Here is an 18,763-nt window from a genome sequence, read left to right as displayed (position 1 = left end):
GACATGCCTGCTTCAACAGCGTGACTATGTTTGGGTTGAAGCGCAAAGGACACTGTTTTTGGCTGTGCAGGGGGAGCACCCGTAGACTGGAGTGGTCTCACTATTTCCTGAGTGGATTGTCCTATCCTGCGGGTTTGTTGCTAGGAATGGCTTGGCAGAGGCAGGTGGAATATTAGTTTAAGCAGTCTCGAGAGGTTGATCAACCGGCGGGAAAACGTTCCGTGCGTGTTGGATTGATTTTACCAATTGAGAAAGTGGGGAAAAGGTGTTATTCAACCCTTGAGAGTGGCTGGGGGGCGCCCGTTAGTTGTGCAGGCTGACAATCCACCATCGCCTCCTTAGATGGCCCAGCTTGGTTTGCTGTTGGCGCCACCCCAGTTTTATGAGCTATCACTGCTGTTGATGTTTTTCCAAGTGCTTTAAAAAAGGCATTCAGTGTAGTTTTTGAGTGTTTTGGACCAGTTATATATATATTTTTCTTTATGAGAGTTAGCGTTAACACTCTTGTCCTCAGGGGCTGCCAAAATGGGTTTCGCACCACTAACAATTAGCATATTTTCACTTGATTGCGGGTTATGTAACCCTGGAGAATGGTGAACTGAGGAGCATATTATGCCAGGGATTGGAGGTGGGGGACAGGGGACCATTGCTGGTGCAGCCACAGTTTCTGGCGCCTGAGTTGCAGGCTCTACAGCATTTGGCTCCTCTATGCATACAACCGAGGGGCTCAGCACCACAGATGTAGAATTATTCTTTTTTGTTAAATTTTGAGATGATAACCCAATTTGAGGAATTAATGAAATGGCTGTTTAATATGCTACTTTAGAGTCTAATGATTCGAATAGTTTGCACAGGCTATAAATAGCGGTGTTAATGGCTGTGAGAGATGGTTGAATCATGAGTAGGTGTTGTGAAGAGTTGTCAATCGGGGGTAGTCTATTTGGGCGCGGGGTGGGGAGAGCAAAAGACTGTAGCATTGGATTTGAGTCCGTGGCAGAAGGTTGAAAAGAAACTGATTGCGAGATAAGCGTGACTTCAACCCCCCCCCCCCCCCACCCGGGGAGATGGGGGACTCGCGCTGACTCGCATGGATAGAAATAACTGAATAGTCTGAATACAAATGCGTAAATTCAATGGGAGATATTGGCATGTCCATCTTGGGCGGAGCCTGACAGTTTTTAATGGAGGCCAACATTGTAACATCCGAAACAGGCTGGGGGTTTACGCGCCCTAAAGGCGTGCGATAGGAAACATGCACCGTCCCAATGGCCAAGGAAGAGGGCGTCTGCCCACTAGACGGAGAGCGTGGAAGCGGGGACGAGGAGGTCACAGCCGCCATATTTACTTGTGTATTAAATGGAAATTTAGTTTGTGTGCTGACAGAACAAGCATCGGGCGTGAACGAGGAAGCAGAAAAGAAGGTTGGAGGAAGTGCACCAGAGCAGAGATTGTCTTCTATTACGATAGCATTGGAAGTGTCAACGGAACAATAGCCGGCATATTTGTAGTAAGCTTGTATGCTGCAAATGCCATCGTTATTGGATACGAAAAACGCAATTTTATAGTGATAAAAAGCGGTGACAAACCAGAATTACACACTCACCAAATGTAAACACCTGGTGCTCAATGATATAACAATGATCTTGCTACGAGATAGCCAATAAGGGCAGACACAACCAAACCCGACCGTGTCTCTGTGGCTTTGTGGCTAAGCGGCTAAGCGTACTTACACAAGTACTTGCAAATGAGCGCGTGCGCGCGTTTTTATTGAAATGCAGCAATTGGACGAGCATAGAGGCGGGACCTAGGCAAACAGAAACAGTGTTGGACATTAGTCCAAAAGTCCGTTGCAAAAGTGCGCTGCTAATGTATTAGCAGGTCACTTGGCTCTCTTCAGTGGAGTAACTTTGCTGAAAATGTTGGGGGGGGGGACATGACATCTGAGGAAAAGGTGTCCCAGCCAAATGAATGGGGGCAATATGGGGTGCCATGAAAGTTGGGGGGACAAACACCGCTGCCCCCCCTAAAATTACGCCCATGGCTCTCTTAAGTCCCAGTTCACAGTTCCAAACACAGTGTCAGGCACCGAGAAATCCAGCAATAGCAGGAGCAGCACGTCCAAGCGCCAAGCGGCCAAGCGTACTTACACAAGTACTTGCGAACAAGTGCGCGCGCGCCTTTTTATTGAAATGCAACAATTGGACGAGGATAGAGGCGGGACCTAGGCAAACAGAAACAGTGTTGGAGATTAGTCCAAAAGTCCGTTGCTAATGTATTAGCAGGTCACTTGGCTCTCTATGGCTCTCTTACTTGGGTCCCAGTTCACAGTTCCAAACACGGTGTCAAGCACAGAGAAATCCAGCAATAGCAGGAGCAGTACTTACACAAGTACTTGCTAACGAATAGAAAGGTATACAAATAGAGTGAGAAACGAAGAGCGGAACACCCATAGAAAGTAAGACAATTCGACGGGGAGACAGTGTAAGATGAATAGAAATAGTTTGGGGAGACGGAAAGCCTGCAGCACAAAAGCAATGTTTGAACCTTACCGGTGCTGACCGCCGGCCTCTTAAAAGCCTAGGACGGTGGGTACCTGCACTTTAAAGCACTGAATAGTATGCATCATTAGTTGACCATTTCACAAAGAGCTCTCCCCCCCGCCCCCATACCGCAAGCATGGTTTGCTGGATAAACCCATTGAAAAGTACTCCGATTGGGCAAGCACAGGAAATAACTGAGAGCGGTGCAGCCCGGGGTCTTGAACCTATTCTTCCGCAAGTTTCAACAGGAATGTTTGCGCAGTCAATCGCGGGGCAGCCTTGCTCGTGAACTCTGATGCTCAACAGGAAATGTTTGCATACACTCGGCTGCCAAGTGTGCACGGTAGACGAGAGAGCTGTGCGTGTACACCTTGACGTTCAGTGAATGCGGGGCGTTTTGCTGCTCAGAGCTGTCCTTCCTGCGCATTTTGGGCTCGCACAGGTTTATAATAACCCGTTTTCCATTGCATCAGTTTTCTCGCCGCAGGGTTATATGGAAAATGCTGTCGCAATCCAATTCACCTTGACACTGTAAATATATAGCTAGCAGGTGTTAGTATTGGAATGCTGAAATTCCACTTCGATGATCTTTCTGCAAAAAATGGTATATTGGACTTTGGCAGAATATAGGCACGAACAGCCTAACAATTGAAGCTTGTGTGTGACAAATGCGTGTGCACATTAAACACCTTCATTTGCAAATGGCCACTCCCGAAATTGAACGTAAAATGGTGGTTTTTGATGGTTTATTATTTTACGCTGTTATTGTGCTTTCATTGTAGAAGTTGCACTTATAAAAAGAAACGGGAATAAAAATGCACAAGGGTTTTTGTATTACTTTTATTAAGTTTGTCACAAGTTTAGAAATGTGGTTAGGGAAAAAACACTTTTTGGCTCTAGCTTTGAGCTACTTCTCAAAGTGGTTTTAATGAAAAAATAACATTGTTACTTTCTCTCAATACGTCGTCCTTCTTTTTTATGACCAGTTTCTCCATATTTGTTTTGTTTTTTTGTTTTATTTGTGTATGTTCAAAAGAGAACTTTACAAAGGAAAAGTTGCAGAAAAGTAGAAGAAAAGAAAAAACAATCACAGCGACTTCTCAGGGTGGGATCCTCAAGATGATTATTTTCATTGTGTGTTCCAAGATTTTTGTAGTTGCTAGGAGCCACGATATACGATCTCCTCCAATCAGTCTTGGCCACCATGTTTCTTCATCCCACCCTCGCTCATCCGCAATTAGATGTTTGAAGTAAGCCGCTCTCAAAATGGCGTTTTTCGGACAAGCCAGAAGTAGATGTCTGATTGATTCAGTCTCAGAAGCACACAAGCGACAAATACTTGAGTCCGATAATCCTCTGATGTTCCGGATTTCATTAGTCTCTAGCAGGTTCAGCCTGATTTTTAAGAGAGAGTTTCGGGCCCCCCTGCTGGGAAATTTTTGAAGGTATTTCATTGGCTCGTTGAGTTTGGAGAACGAGGGCGGGAGGTGAAGGAGAAGTTTATTCTTGGATGCTGACTCTTGGGTTTGAATCCAGTCTAGGTCTTTCAGTTTGTGATAGACTCGTGTAGGATTTGCGCTGAGTTCAGTTTCCGAACACACAACCGACTCAAGTTGGGCCCTGTTAAAATCTTTCCAGGATGTCAACATCTTCACCTTACCAGAGTTAAGTTCTTTGTTGAGCAGACCGTAAATATGATCGCTGTCGTCCATTATACATTTCCTGTATAACCTAAGGGAGTTGATGTTTAACGTTGCCTTTAATGACAGAAGGCTCAACTCACAACGAATTGCAGCGATGGAAGTGGATTTTGGAAGACAAAGGACCGACTTCAAAACAGGCTTTCTAGTTTCTGTCAAGTCTTAGGTGGAATCCATGGCATGGCTTTAGCGCCGTATGTGATGGAAGGCACAACTTTTTTCTTATAGAATTCTAGCACTGGGATGCAAGAGAATTTTCCAAATTTTATGTCAATTGCTTTCCCTTGAGAGGCCAACTTCTTGATTTTGTTTTGAAGGGTTGCCTGCGTAGAGATCTCGTGTTTCGAGCTGTCAATCGAAAACGCCCAGGTATTTATATTCTGTGACCCTCTCAATCTCTTTTTCCTCAAGACACCATTTGAATTTGTCGTTGATTCGTTTCTGGCCAGCTGCCAATATCAAGATTTTGGTTTTCTCTTTGTTTATTTTTAGGTTGTTTTCCTCGGTGTGAGAAGATTTGAAAGCTGCCTCTGGAGGCCGATCTGGGTCTGGTCCAGTAAGATTAAGTCATCGGCATACAATAAATGGCTTATTTTAACATTTGCGACTGATTACAAGGTTGCTCTTTGCTCAGTCGGAAATCGTCTTTCCAATTTCTGATCTTTCAACATTAACCTTTGAAGTGACGGGAGCAGGAAGGACTGTAAAGGGAGATCAGGGAAGAGAGGTCAAATTAGTCCAGGTATGCATTGAAATACGATTCAGAGGAAATAGAGTATGCAAGATTCAAAACGTAGCTCTTTCAGTTGAAAGAGGCAAGTCCTACCCTTCTAAAGGGTGCTTCAATGGAGGAATGGGAGGAATTCAAGATACAAACGATTCTGATTAAAAAACTTTAAAAAAAAAAAAAATAAAAAAAAATAAAACCTTTAGCCCCAACACGGTAAACGATTTTGGCACCGACCAGGCCCGGTTCGTCTTGCACGAAGGTGACCAAGAAAGGTCCAACACTCTGGAGGTCAACCACAGTAAAGGTTGAACTGTCGTCGGCTGCGCCATTTGAGTCGACCAGTCATGTCGAAGCCCCTCTCTCGACAGTAGAACAGCCGCGGGACCAAGGCTATATGCCAGAGTTGAGGTCAGAGTAGTTTGAATCCGTGCAGATGATCTTCGATGCGGAAGTGGGCCGTACCGCCACCAGGATTAAACACCTGGTAAGGACGGACATGGACCCACCGCCTGATTTTATGTCTGACCAGGCTGACACATTGACAAGTGGCCCGCAGACTGAAAGATCTTTGCCGTTAAGCACAGCCATAGCGGACCCGGTCCTACAACTGTGGCACTGCCCGTGATTGATGCCAAGTTTATGAAAAAGTACAAGACGGCAAGGGGGCAATCTTCTTTTCCTCATGGTGCATCCAAGCCCAGAGGGGCTGATGGGGCAGGCCACAATGGTAAACTGTAGGCCTTTCACCTTGACATCCAATCTCCCCATTGACAGAGGGTCAAAGAAGATTGACGCTTTGGCCAAGGAAGTGTTTGCCTCAGCAAACATGGCGTTATAGGCGATTAACGGCTATTGTGCATTCACCAAATACACCATGTCCTTGGGAGCTGGCCATTTCCCTGAGGGGATGGCAAGAAGATGACATGCCAGACACTGCAAGCTGACCGTAACACAGCAGATTGCGTTGGGAGGTCGATGAGCGCATTGAAGGTGCTGCGCAGGACCTCCTAGCTTCGTGGATTAGTCTATTCTCGCCGAATGTCCAGGCGAAACTTCTAATTTGGCATTTGACAGGGAGCACCTGTTTGAGTGTAAAGCAGACCAGTCATTGATTGGTGGTCTAACAGCCAGTCAAGTAGACTTTCCCCTTTAGGTCAAGGGGAAGGGGCTTCAGGCAAAGCGCCTTTGTAAATGGGACACAATTGCAAAAGGCCAAACAGATTCTTGTGCCCCTGCAGGGGTAGAGCCATGTCGAAAAGCCGTCTGCTATGGTTTTGATGTTGGCAGCACCAGCATCTCAAACAACTTCTTGCTTCTCTGGTTGTAGGGAGCATCTCCGGGTCCTTAGGGAGATGGAAGGAGATTACCTCCAATGCCCAGCTATGCAGTTGGTGGAACTAGGGTACTGTTCACCCTTGCTCAAACGACACCCGGACAGACCCGCCACCCCTCCCTCGACAGCTGTTAGGAAAGATATTGTAATTGTAGGTCATTTTCCTTCCATGTGGCAACCCCCAAACTTTTTGCTGTTGTTTTACACCATGATCTAGAATTTGCCGAGAAACGCAGCCTTCTGCCGCACTCCTCTGGGCTTTCGCTCAATTCTTACGGGGAAACTGACATGCCCTTAAGACAGTCAGTACTGGGAGACTTCGTTTCCCTTAGTCCTTTCCTCCTGTAGCAGCTTTTGAGCAACATGAAACAAGAGTGCACCGTAACTTACATTACCGCGATCTTGGGTCTCTAGTGATTCCAAAGGCCCTAGAAACCCTTGCTGGACTTATTATGAAACGTGCAAGTGTGTCACGGACGGGACTGGTGGCAGCTATCGTTTCTTTGTGTTTTGAACCCCTTTTTGCCATGTTAACCGCGCTTCCCGCGTTTGGCCCAAATGGGTGGCCTGGCCTCCAAAATGGCCATGCCACGAGCTTCTTTGTCCTGTCCACTGACCGTCTTGCCCCTTCACCTTCACCCAGGTCGAGCCAACCCGGGGCAATCCTTATTTGGTCATGCACTTTCCTGCGAAACACACTGCTTTTGCGGGCTTCTGCATGCCTTGTGTGTGCCTCTAGGATGTGGGCTGGGATGTCTGTTTCCAATACACATCCTGGGTGCCAGAGAGTCTAGAGTTTCCTGAATGCCTGGGACCACCGTGGTCCGTGATAGGTCCACGTATGGTGTGAGTGTAAGCGGATCTCCCATTGGGCCCTCTCCGTTTTGGCGCGAAGGGAACTTTTGATAAGAGGCTGAAAACACCACTACCATGTCGATCTCCTGAGTTCTCACGAACAAAGGGTAAGGAGCCAAGTATCCTGCAACTAAGAAGCTGAGTCGAGGAATCGCTGGTGACCTGCTGAAGGTTTGGCACCCTGCACTGCTGTCGTCCTGCGAGACCACTCGGTCTCTGATCGTACGAGAAGGTCTGCAAAGGCGCTTCAACCCTTTAGAATAGTGGGAACAACTATTCTCGTCACCTTCACCAAATCCTGTACGTAAGCCTTCGGAAGCGTCCATGGGCCATCCAGTGGACTGACCAGCCTACACAGGAATCTTGCTCTGTCACCACCGTCTGGCTTACTGCTAATCCCGTGTCCTCGGCACTCTCACACGATTCGTACACTTGGCGTTCCCAGATCTGAAGTGAGACGTGTGCTTTGGGACCAAAATACATGCGTTTGCGGAGTTGTCCTGCTGTGGTAACAAACCTGTGCGTGTTCGCTGCATCTGGGACACCCTCGACCTTGACTCCTGCTGTCGCGGAATCTACACGGTGTCGAGACGTCCCTCTGATCGCATCTGAACCTGCCAGTACCGAAACTGAACCGGAGAAGCCTGGGTCTGCCTGCATTGAGGACCGGTGAGTAGTCAATGCCCTAACCGGTCGCCCTCCCGCAGGAGCCTGTGGCTTTCCGTCGCTGTGGTAAACAGCAAACCCTTTCCCGCACTCACGCCCTGCTTCTGCCCCCAAGTGGAGGCCTTGCCTGAGTCACGGGGATTTGTCCACCATCTTTTGCCAACCTTTCTGAACTGCCTGATTTCCCTGAAGACTCTCCTTTGCCTGTTGGTACCCACGTGTGCAGGTGCTTTGAGCACAAGGCTCCACTCTTCATAGGGCTTGGACTTCCTTCTAGTTAGGTGGCCTCTGATGTCGAACTGGGTCTAACGATTACTTTCACTGCCTGTTTTCCTCCCCATCTAGGTGGTCTGCATATTTCGTGCTTCTAACTCTTTAGACCTTTCGGTCTTGTATATATATTGTATTGATTGTGATGTGTTGGTTTACTGGAGTTTTACTGTGATTCTTTACTATGATCGATGTTACAAAGGCCTTGTAATAAATGTCTATATTTTTAATATAACACATGTCTGGAGTAATTTGTAAGCGTCCGTGCTTTGTGGTGTGCTCATTGCAGGCTTTCAGTCACCCTCACCCCTCTATGAGACCTAGTCTTGACCGCCGCCATCGCTACCCTGATTGGTCTGGCTTGTCCAGAGGTTATATTCACACAAAAGGTTAGGCAACACACAACTGTGTAAAAGCTACTAGCAACCACCTGAAAACCCAAGGCTAGGTCCAGATCGTAAAACCAAACCCAAAGAGAAGGTTTTATTTATTTTACTGTGGGGTGGACTCAAATCTATTCATAAGGATAATAGAACAAGGTTGTGGCTGAAGACAGAAGGATAGAGCGAAACAAGGGTGCTATCCCTGCCTAATGTTCACTCTTGACTAGGTTGCGGTGTTATAACGCCTGTCTACTAGTGACAGAATAAGAGTGAAATTACCACTTCTATGATATGTAATACGTTCAACCTTGAGAGTGCCAACCCACTCTCTTCCCGATTGGCTTAAATCGGAAGAGACTACCAGTAAAACCAGTGAAAGGAAAAGAGAGTCAACCCAGGAAAGTGAAGAGTCAATTATTCTCTTCAAACCGAACCATGTGTCATCGAATGGGATAGGCAGTTTTTTAATAGCCCATTGATTGTCACACTGCTCCTGGGGTACTCAAATGTAAAAATGACACAACCTAGGGAAATAGGATAAATTCCCAATCCCAAAAACACACACAAAGACAATACAATCACCACTTCCCATGTGGAATCAACTTTTTGCTCATGGAAAGTGGGACAATGTAACAAAGTTTGCTCAAAACTAAAATGGGGCAAATTGGAGCCCTTTTAGATGATACAAACACCGTCAACCGGTTTCAGTGGCTTGGATTTAGTAATGCCACACTCATCAGGACAGTCTAAGCCCCTCACAAGCTGGTGCATTTCATTGTACAACAATCAGTTTAATGAGGAAAATGGTTAAAAACAGTAGATGGCACGGTACATTACCACCCTGCAGTAGGTGTCATGGAACTGGAACAGTCTGGGAAGGAACCCTTGATGTTCACTCCCTTTTGGTCTAAAGAATGGTGTGCCACAAATTAGTGCCCAACTTTTACTGTCCAGTCCACGTGTAATGCATAAGAAAAGTGCATAACACGGGCACCTTTTTGATCGAGACGAGGCGCTCTGCATAAGCGTCCAGAGGTTACCCTGTTCCAAGAAACTAGGCTGGCCTTCTGAACCTCTGCCCCTCCAGGACAGAGTTCAGAAATCCATCTTAACAACAGCGGGAAGCCCGAGCTCCAGATGGCTCTTCTCCTGAAGATTGCAGTGGTAGAAGTGCCAGCCAGTGATTGATATTTCGGGTTAGAACTCATGCTATTTCCTTGTCCCGAAGAAGGGGGGATGGCTTCATCCCGTCCTGGACCTCCGGGCCTTGATCAAGTTCCTGAGGAAGAATGAGTTCTGGATGGTGACATTGAAGGAAATTCTCCAGGCTCTAAAATACGAGGACTGGTGGGTATCACTCGACCTTCAGGATGCCCATTTGCATGTGCCGAGCCATCCAAAGCACAGGCAGTGCCTAAGGTTTGTCATTAGGGACAATCATTACCAGTTCAGATTTCTCACTTTTGCCCTGACCAGCGCACACAGGGTATTCACCAAGCTGATGGGAGTTCTAACGGTGCACCTTAGGAGATCCAAAGTAGTAGTTTTCCCATACTTAAACTGGTTTATCCCCAGAGCGGGTTTCAAGACACCTTGAGGATACCGGTTCGCTGTTGCACAGCCTGGGCTTCTCCCTAAATTAGCAGACGTCTAACATTACGCCAATGTAGAGGCTCTAGTTCATTGGAGCAGTCCTACGCACTCGGGCAGGAAAGGCCTTTTCTCCCAAGGAGAGAGTTACCAACATTGCACAGATGGTCAATTTATTCCAGAACTCCAACAGTCTCTTAGCATCCACCTCCCTCCACCTCTTAGGCCATATGGCCTCCTGCATTTTTCTACCGCCAAACGCCAGCCTTTGAATGAGATCTCCACAGAGGCTTCTCAGGAGACAGTGGTCTCAATACTCTGGCTGTCCTCCAGCTTTCGGTATCGGTATCCAACAACCTATCTTGGTGGAACATCAGGATCAACATGTTGGCTGGAGTGCCTTTTGGGCACCATGGCGGGAGGCTCAAGTGGTCACAAACGCCTCTTTAAGGTGCTGGGGTGCCCACTATGGGGACCTGCAGGTGCGCTGTCATTGGTCCCAGAAGGAGAGTCCATGTCACATCAATCTGTGGGTGCTGTAAGCAGAAAGACTAGTGCTGAGCGCTTTTGGGCAATCCCTCTGGGGGAAGAATGTCCCGATACTGATGGACAAAACAGTGACCATGAATTGGCTCAACAAACAAGGGGGTGTGCAGTTATTGCCACCTTCTATGTGGCTATGGTTCTGGTTGCTGGAGATAGCATCCATCTCTGGAGCACATTTGGAAGGTTGGAGAATAGGTTGGCAGGCGCTCTGTGTAGGCACAGCATGGTCTATCACGACTGGGAGATTTTCCTAGAGGTCATTCCAGAGATCTTCTCCCAGTGGGGAACCCTGATGTAGTACCTGTTTGTGACAAGAGAGAATGCACAAGGTTCTGCTTGAGGGATATTTCCTCCAATGGAGGCTTTGAGAGAGAAGTCTCTAGTGGTGTGGGTCTTTGACCGATGCGTTTTGCCGGATACCTGTCATTGCATGTGTTCTCAGGAGGTTGAGGATGTTGAGGGCCCGCCTGATCTTATTCGCCCCGGACTGCGCGAGGAGGAGGTGGTCACCGGACGTTCTGAAATTAGCCATGTGTCCTTCTCTCTGGCTTCCTCAGAAGCAGTCCCCTTGTCCTAGTCAGAGGGCAGGGTGCTTCACCAGAATCCAGGACCCCTCAAACTATTTGCATGGCTTTTGAGAGGTTAAGGTATGAGAAGGACTAGGACCTGAATGAAGAGGTTTTAGAGGTGTTGCTGGCTGCGTACAGACCTTCCACTCGATCACTGTATGTGTGCAGATGGAGAAAGTTTGAGATGTGATGTAATGAGAAAGGGGCAGACCCCTTGGGATGTCAAACGTCCACAGTGATGGAGTTCTTGCTGACCTTGGCAAAGTGGGCCTTCTGGTGGGCACAGTTATGGGATATCTGGCTGCCCTATACCTTTTCAAGAGGACATGGGAGCATGGTTAATGTTTCTCCATACCTGTCATCACCCACTTTTTGAAGGGACTTGTAAATGGAGGTATCCAGTTAAACCTTCGAAAACACATTTTCGAAAAGCCATTTTGTCGAAACAAAATTGCCGGGAAAAGAAATTCCGAATGTTTTTATTTGTATTTTATGTTTTATTTTTGTTTTGTTAATAAAAAAAAGTGTCAATAAAAAAAGGGGGGGTTTGTGGGGGAACACCCCCATTTAAAAAAAATAAATAAAAAAAAACATTCAAATGTTTTTGTTTTTTTGGGCATTTTGGTGTCGAAAAAATAGCATTTCGAAAATGCGACGTTCGAAAATGTCACTATAGACCGTAAATGGATTTTCTCCTACACCATTTATTGTCCCAGCTTGTGATTTTAGCCATGGTCCTGACGTTTATGATGGCGGCTCCTTTTGAGCCGTTGCAATCCATTTTGCTAGGCTTCTTGCATTGAAGACAGTCTTCCTGGTGGCAATCATGTCTGCTAGATGTGTCGGTGCACTGCAAGGACTCTCATGCAAGCCACTGTTCCTAAAGGTTTTTAAGGAGAAGCGGTCTTTGAGGGTCCTTCCCAGTTTCTTGCCGAAGGCAGCATTAGAGTTTCACATTGGTCAAAGTGTGCAGCTTCCAGTATTCTTCCTGCTACCTTCTCTCCAAGGAGGAGAGTCTGCATTAGCTTAATTCCAAGAGGGTGTTGAGTGTTTACTTGGCGAGGACTAATGCCTTCTGAAGCGATGGTATGCTCTTTTTTTCAATGCATTGTCTTTCTCCCATAGGTTCCTCATCAGATAGATATGTATTCCAGCATCAGCTGCTCAGAAAACTTTCAACAGGGGCGTAGCACACCTCTACACGGCCGTCAATCCTGTTCACCTCAATGGCACAATCTTTGAATCCGGACATGATCTTGGTCGTCGTACATATAACAAGTCACTACGCCCCTGCACCTCAGTTCCTTTTTTCTGTGCGCTCAGTCCGCAGCTCGAGGAACAACTCTTTCATAAGAATCTTTTTTGTACCTATAAATTATCGATTGTTCAACGCAATTTTGAAAATATTCCACTCCCAAGGTGTCGGCTGTCAGGTCCCAGGTTAGGTAGGGGTACTTTGTAAATGAAATTAGATTATAGATTTAATTAATTTATTGTTTTAATCTGATTTTGGGTTGTTGATCTTAACTTCTGTTCATCAGAGTGCTAACTCCCCAAACCAACATGGTGGCAGCAGTGCCAGTTCCTGATTGGAAGTTTCATGAACCTCTGACCTTCCATACAATTCTAAACTGCCTTTCATTGTTCACCTTCAAGAAGGAAGGTCCTGTTTTGATTAAGTTCCTGCGTCAAGGCCTTTTGATGAGATTCTGGTGAAGTTTACAAAGATAAATATTGTTTCCTGAGAAGCTGGTCAACGTGGGACAAGCTCAGCTGATAATTTGGTGGGAGCGTCGCTTTTTCTCAAGCTGGAGAAAAGTTGCTTTATTTTTATCACTTTATTCATGTTAGGTATTTATTTAGTTTAGGTATTTAGATTCGTTTCATTTTACTTCAAAAATCTGCTTGACTTTTATGACTCTGTGTAATTGACACGGTTTTGAATTTCTGACATTGTACTGAAGGAAGAAGCGTTTGGAATTTTAACTGCGCAGTTTTCTTAGATCAGTGCTTCAGAGCCTTCATTTTTGTTTCACGCATGCGCAAAGGAGAAGTGTCCTTGTTTTACTGCTGTGTCTCGTATCTGATCTGATTTCAAGTCTGTCAGTTTCAGTACGGTTGCGTGAATGAAGATTGCTTAAGGAAAATACCTGAGCCTAAGTTTTTTGATGTTGTTTAACTTGAATTCATAAGGCTTTTAATTACGCTTGCGCGCCATTATATAAGGTGGCTTCTAAAAATATTCACTGTGCGCATGTGGAAAGTAAAGACACATTGATTTCATGAGCATAGCACATTTTTCTGAAGGATAAGGCAGCGCCTGAACTTGTCTATTGTGCGCATGTCAAAGGCAAAAGCAGTTGTTTTCGTTAGCATTGCGCATGTGCTCAAAAGGTAAACAGCATCTGAACTCATTTACAGTGCTTAAGTCAAAAGCAAAGCTTCGGATTCCATTAGCATTGCGCATGTGCTTCAAAGGTTGAACAGGATCTGAATTCATTCTTATTGTTCTTGTTTAAAGTTTTAAAATACCATCTGAACTCTTAATTGCGCATTTGTTACTAAAGTAAAAGGAACATCTGAACAGGAATACAATGTGCTTGAGAAAGGATGAAATGCAATTGAATGAATGAACACTCGAAAGTGATTTCCTCTTTAATTTAAGAAGATTGCACATTCTTGAACTCATTATTTTGAGCATTTTTGGTTGAGGAACAAAATGCATTCTTAAATTCACATTGCCCTTCTGAAATTGAACATTGACTGTGCAAGATAAATTCTCAATGGGTCTTTGTGAAAAAAAAGTTAATTAATCTCCAAGGTTATTTCGGAGATTGGACAGGTATGGGTTTAGATATTAAATTATTTGATATTTAGAGATTGAGTTAATTTAATGCATGTCTTCATTATTTAATAAACATTAATGTCTCCTTCTACAGATTGCAGCCCACCAGAAGTAGGCGTCTGTCGTTTGTTATTTTCTCCACTTCCCCTTTTCCCTTGGGAGTGTTAGTTCTTCAACTGGGTTTAAGACAGTTGTTGATCAAACGTTCTTGAGAGATCTGTGGGGCTCAGCATCTCCTGCAGACGCAGACGCCAGGACCGGACAGATGAAAGGCCAAAAAATAGTCTGCCTGGTTTGTTGAGTCTCACAGATTTCATCATGGAACAGTTGGGAGAAGTAATCCAAGAACTGAGAGAAGAATTAAGAGTTTCTCATTTAGAGAATTCAAAATTACATAAAAAGGTGGAGGAGTTGGGAGTTAAGATGACTCGGATGCAAGAATCCATTGGGGAATCTAGAACCCAGAGAGTAGGGTATTCTGGGGAAGGATTGTCTTCGGAGTTGGGAGCCACAGGGAACAGTGAACAACAACCCCCAGTTCTGGAAAGAGCAGACGGGAGAGATGAAGATAGAGTAGGAAGACACATTTTGAGTCAGACATCAGTTCCTTTAGCGTCCCCAGAACGTTTTAGTGGAGATGTTAAAACATTTTCAACTTTTGTTACACAGTGTGAGTTACATTTCTTGTGTCGTCCTGAGAGTTTTAGAACTGACATGGCTAAAGTTGCATTTATGTTATCTTATTTAACTGGGGATGCATCATCTTGGGCAGTTCTTTTGGTTGCTCAAGAGAATCCAATTTTGAAAGATGTTGCTCTATTTAAAGAAGAGTTTCGAAAGATGTTTGGAAGAAGAATGATTTCACAAGAGTTAGATGGGGAACTGTTAGATTTAAAACAAGGAAATAAGGACTTAGTGAGTTATGTAACAGCTTTTAGAGCTCTAGTTTTGGAAACAGGGTGGCCAGAGGACAAGAGATCGTCCTTATTTTACAGAGGTTTAAGGGACGAATTTAAAGACGCTTTATCAACCATGGTTGATCGTCCCACTTCTTGTGATGCCTTAATTGACTTAGTTATGCGAATAGATTTTCGATTGGGAGAAAGAAGAAATGAACGTAGAAAGGGTTTTGGAGAGGTCAAGGTGGGTCAGCGTTTTGAAAAACCTAGAATGGAAGAAAGGAGTAAAGTCAGTGAACAGTCAGGCAAAATAAGAGGACCATTATCTAAAGAGGAGAAAGATAGGAGAAGAGCTAATCACTTGTGTTTATATTGTGGGCGTAGTGGTCATTTTCTAGGGAATTGTCCTTACACTCCCAAAAGAGGGCAGTCCAATGTTTCTCGATCTCAACAGGTGGCGAATACCCTTCAAGCGGCTGTACCTCATGTAACAATTAACGTATCCTTATTCTTGGATGATGTTTTAAAAGGATCAGGACCAGCCATGATTGATTCAGGGGCAACTGGTAATTTTATGGATTGGGGATTGGCTCGGTCTATGAAAATTCCATTAGTTGAAAAAATAGCAGTAGAGCAAGTAAGAGCAGTAGATGGTTCTCAGTTAACCTCGGGACCCATCACTCATGAAACTGTTCCTTTGTTTATGACACTGGTTAAAGATCACTCTGAGTATATTGTCTTTGAACTTATTGATGCTCCTCAGCTACAAATCATTTTGGGAATGCCTTGGTTGACTAATCATAATCCCACAATTGACTGGGGAAGAAGAATATTAGATTTTCGATCAGAAATTTGTAAGGAACATTGTTTCAATTGTAAGTATGAGATCAGAGATGAGAGTATTGAAAGTGGAAGAGTGGTGGCTTTAGCTCAAAATGGATTTGAAGAACATTCTATTGGAGCTGTGATGGGTTTTTTGCCTGAGTGTTATAAAGAGTTTACTTGTGTGTTTGATGAGGTTGAAGCAGGGGAGTTACCGCCACATCGATCATATGATTGCAAAATTGATTTAGAGGATGGAGCAATCTTACCTAGTAGTAGGGTGTATGCCTTGACCGAGAAGGAAAATGATTACTTGAAGGAATACATTGAGGAAAATCTCAATAAAGGGTTTATTAGACACTCACAATCTCCTGCAGCTTCACCATTGTTTTTTGTACCCAAGAAGGAAGGGAAGCTCAGAGCTTGCATTGATTATAGATCTTTGAATAAAGTCACTGTTAAGAATCGCTATCCTTTGCCATTGATTCCAGAAATGTTAAACCAAATTCAAGGAGCAACCATTTTTACTAAATTGGATTTGAGAGGAGCTTACCATTTGGTTAGGGTTAGGGAGGGAGACGAGTGGAAGACTGCTTTCAAAACACGTTTTGGTTTGTTTGAATACCTTGTGATGCCATTCGGATTATGTAATGCTCCAGCGGCTTTTCAATTCTTTATTAATGATGTTTTGAAAGAATTTCTAGATCTTTTTGTCGTAGTTTATATTGATGACATTTTGATTTTTTCACATAATTTGGAGCAACATTATCAACATGTAAGACAAGTTTTGAAGAAGTTACACGATCATCATCTTTTTGCTAGTCTTGATAAGAGTCAATTTCATACTGAAGTGGTGGAGTTTCTGGGTTTCGTGATTTCTCCTCAAGGGTTGGAAATGGATCAAAAAAAAGTCAGAGCAGTGAAAGATTGGCCGACTCCCACTAAGATCAAGGAAGTGCAAAGTTTTTTTAGGTTTTGCTAATTTTTATAGGAGATTTATCAAAGATTTTTCATCCATTATTCCTCCTATCACTAGACTTTTAAAAAAAGGTGTACCTTTTCTTTGGAATCAAGAAACGGAAGAAGCTTTTAACACCTTGAAGAATAGATTTATTTCTGGTCCTATTCTTTTACACCCAGATCCAACACAACCATTCTTTGTAGAAGCAGACGCTTCTAATTTTGCAGTTGGAGCTATTTTATCTCAAAGGCATAAAGAAACTGGTCAGCTTCATCCAATAGCATTCTTCTCAAAGAAATTTTCTGCCGCAGAAAGTAACTATTCAATAATGGATAAGGAATTACTTGCAATAAAAGCTGCATTTCAAGAATGGCGACATTTTTTGATGGGTGCCAGAAATCCTGTCACGGTGCTTACTGATCACCGAAATTTACTTTTTCTTAAGTCAGCTAAGACTCTTACTCCCAGACAGTTACGTTGGTCATTATTTTTTGCGGATTTTGACTTTGTAGTGACATACAGACCTGGGAAATTAAATGGTAAAGCGGATGCTTTATCCAGACAATTTCCTGGTTGTGAAAAAGAATTGGAGTTAAGACCTGAACCTGTAATTCCTGAAGAACATTTTGTTTCAGCTAACTCTTCTAAAAAAAAAGATTTGCAGGAGTTAATTAAAATAAATCTGAATATTCAGAAGATGAAAGAATGGGCACAGTTGGATGTTAAAAGAACTATTAAAAATGGTTTACCTTATTTTGAGGATAAGTTGTATCTCCCGAGTGAGGACCTTAGAGAGAAAATTTTACAAGATTGTCATGATTCAGTTTTAGCTGGACATCCGGGTTTTCATAAGACTTTGGATTTAGTTCTACGGCATTTCTGGTGGGAAAGTATTAAGAAAGATGTCTTAAATTATGTAAAGACTTGTGAAGTCTGTGCTAAGTCAAAACATGAGACTGGAAAACCTGCTGGACTTCTTGAACCCTTGCCTATTCCTCCTCGGCCTTGGCATACAATTGGTTTAGATTTTATTGTAGATTTACCTAACGATAGAGGATTCTCCACAATTCTGGTAGTGGTAGATTGTTTCTCTAAAGAGAGTCATTTTATTCCCATGAAAGGAGGAGTTACAGCTTCAAGTCTAGCTAAAAAATTCATTCAAGAAATTGTACGATTGCATGGAGTTCCCAGTCAAGTTATTTCAGATAGGGTGTCTCAATTTGTGTCGAGATTTTGGAAGGAATTTTGTAGGAGATTGGGTTTGAAGATAAAATTAACATCAGGATATCACCCAGAGGCTAATGGTCAAGTAGAAAGAATCAATCAGGAATTAGAAAAATATTTAAGATGTTTTGTCGAAGGAGAGTTTGAGTGGGTGGATTTGTTGTGGACAGCGGAATTTGCATATAATAATTCTACTAAAACCTCTACTTCCATGTCACCTTTTTTTTTGTGGAAGAGGTTATAATCCTCGGTTTCTATGTGAGAATGATGGAGTAAATGAGACATGTCCAGCTGTGAAAGATATAACTGAAATAATTCAGAAAGGTTGGGCTAAAGCAAAGGAAATGTTACAAAAAAGTAAGTCTGAGTATAAAAGATTTGCAGACTTTAAAAGAAAGAAAAGTCCAAGTTATGCTAAAGGTGATTTAGTCTGGTTATCAGCAAAAAATATTAAATTGAAAGGAAAAAATAAATTTTGTCCTAAGTTTTTGGGTCCTTTTGAGATTGAGGAAGTGATAGGACCAGTATCAGTCAAACTTAAATTGACTACTAATTTGAAAATTCATCCAGTATTTCATGTAAGTTTATTAAAACCAGTGTCAAAAGGAATCAGAATGAGACCAGTTCCTAAACCAATTGTTTTGGAAACTAATTCAGAAGAATTTGAGGTTAAAAGAATACTTGATTCTAGAAAAGTAAGGGGAAAGATTCAATATCTTATTGATTGGAAGGGGTTTGGTCCTGATGAAAGAAGTTGGGAGTCAGAATCTGATATTCATGCGGAAAGATTAGTATCTAAGTTTCACAGAAGAAATCCAAATAAACCTGGC

General features: G+C 43.6%; 1 protein-coding gene across 1 annotated transcript in view; it reads left to right on the top strand.

Moving 5' to 3' along the window:
* The window catches only part of DOCK5 (dedicator of cytokinesis 5), a 1,209,967-nt gene that overhangs the window by 634,785 nt on the left and 556,419 nt on the right, over nucleotides 1-18,763 (top strand). The window lies entirely within an intron of this gene.

This window comes from Ambystoma mexicanum, chromosome 10, assembly GCF_040938575.1.
Source record: "Ambystoma mexicanum isolate Mex_15411 chromosome 10, UKY_AmexF1_1, whole genome shotgun sequence".
Classification (NCBI taxonomy): domain Eukaryota; kingdom Metazoa; phylum Chordata; class Amphibia; order Caudata; family Ambystomatidae; genus Ambystoma; species Ambystoma mexicanum.
This window is presented reverse-complemented; position numbering and strand designations above follow the sequence as displayed.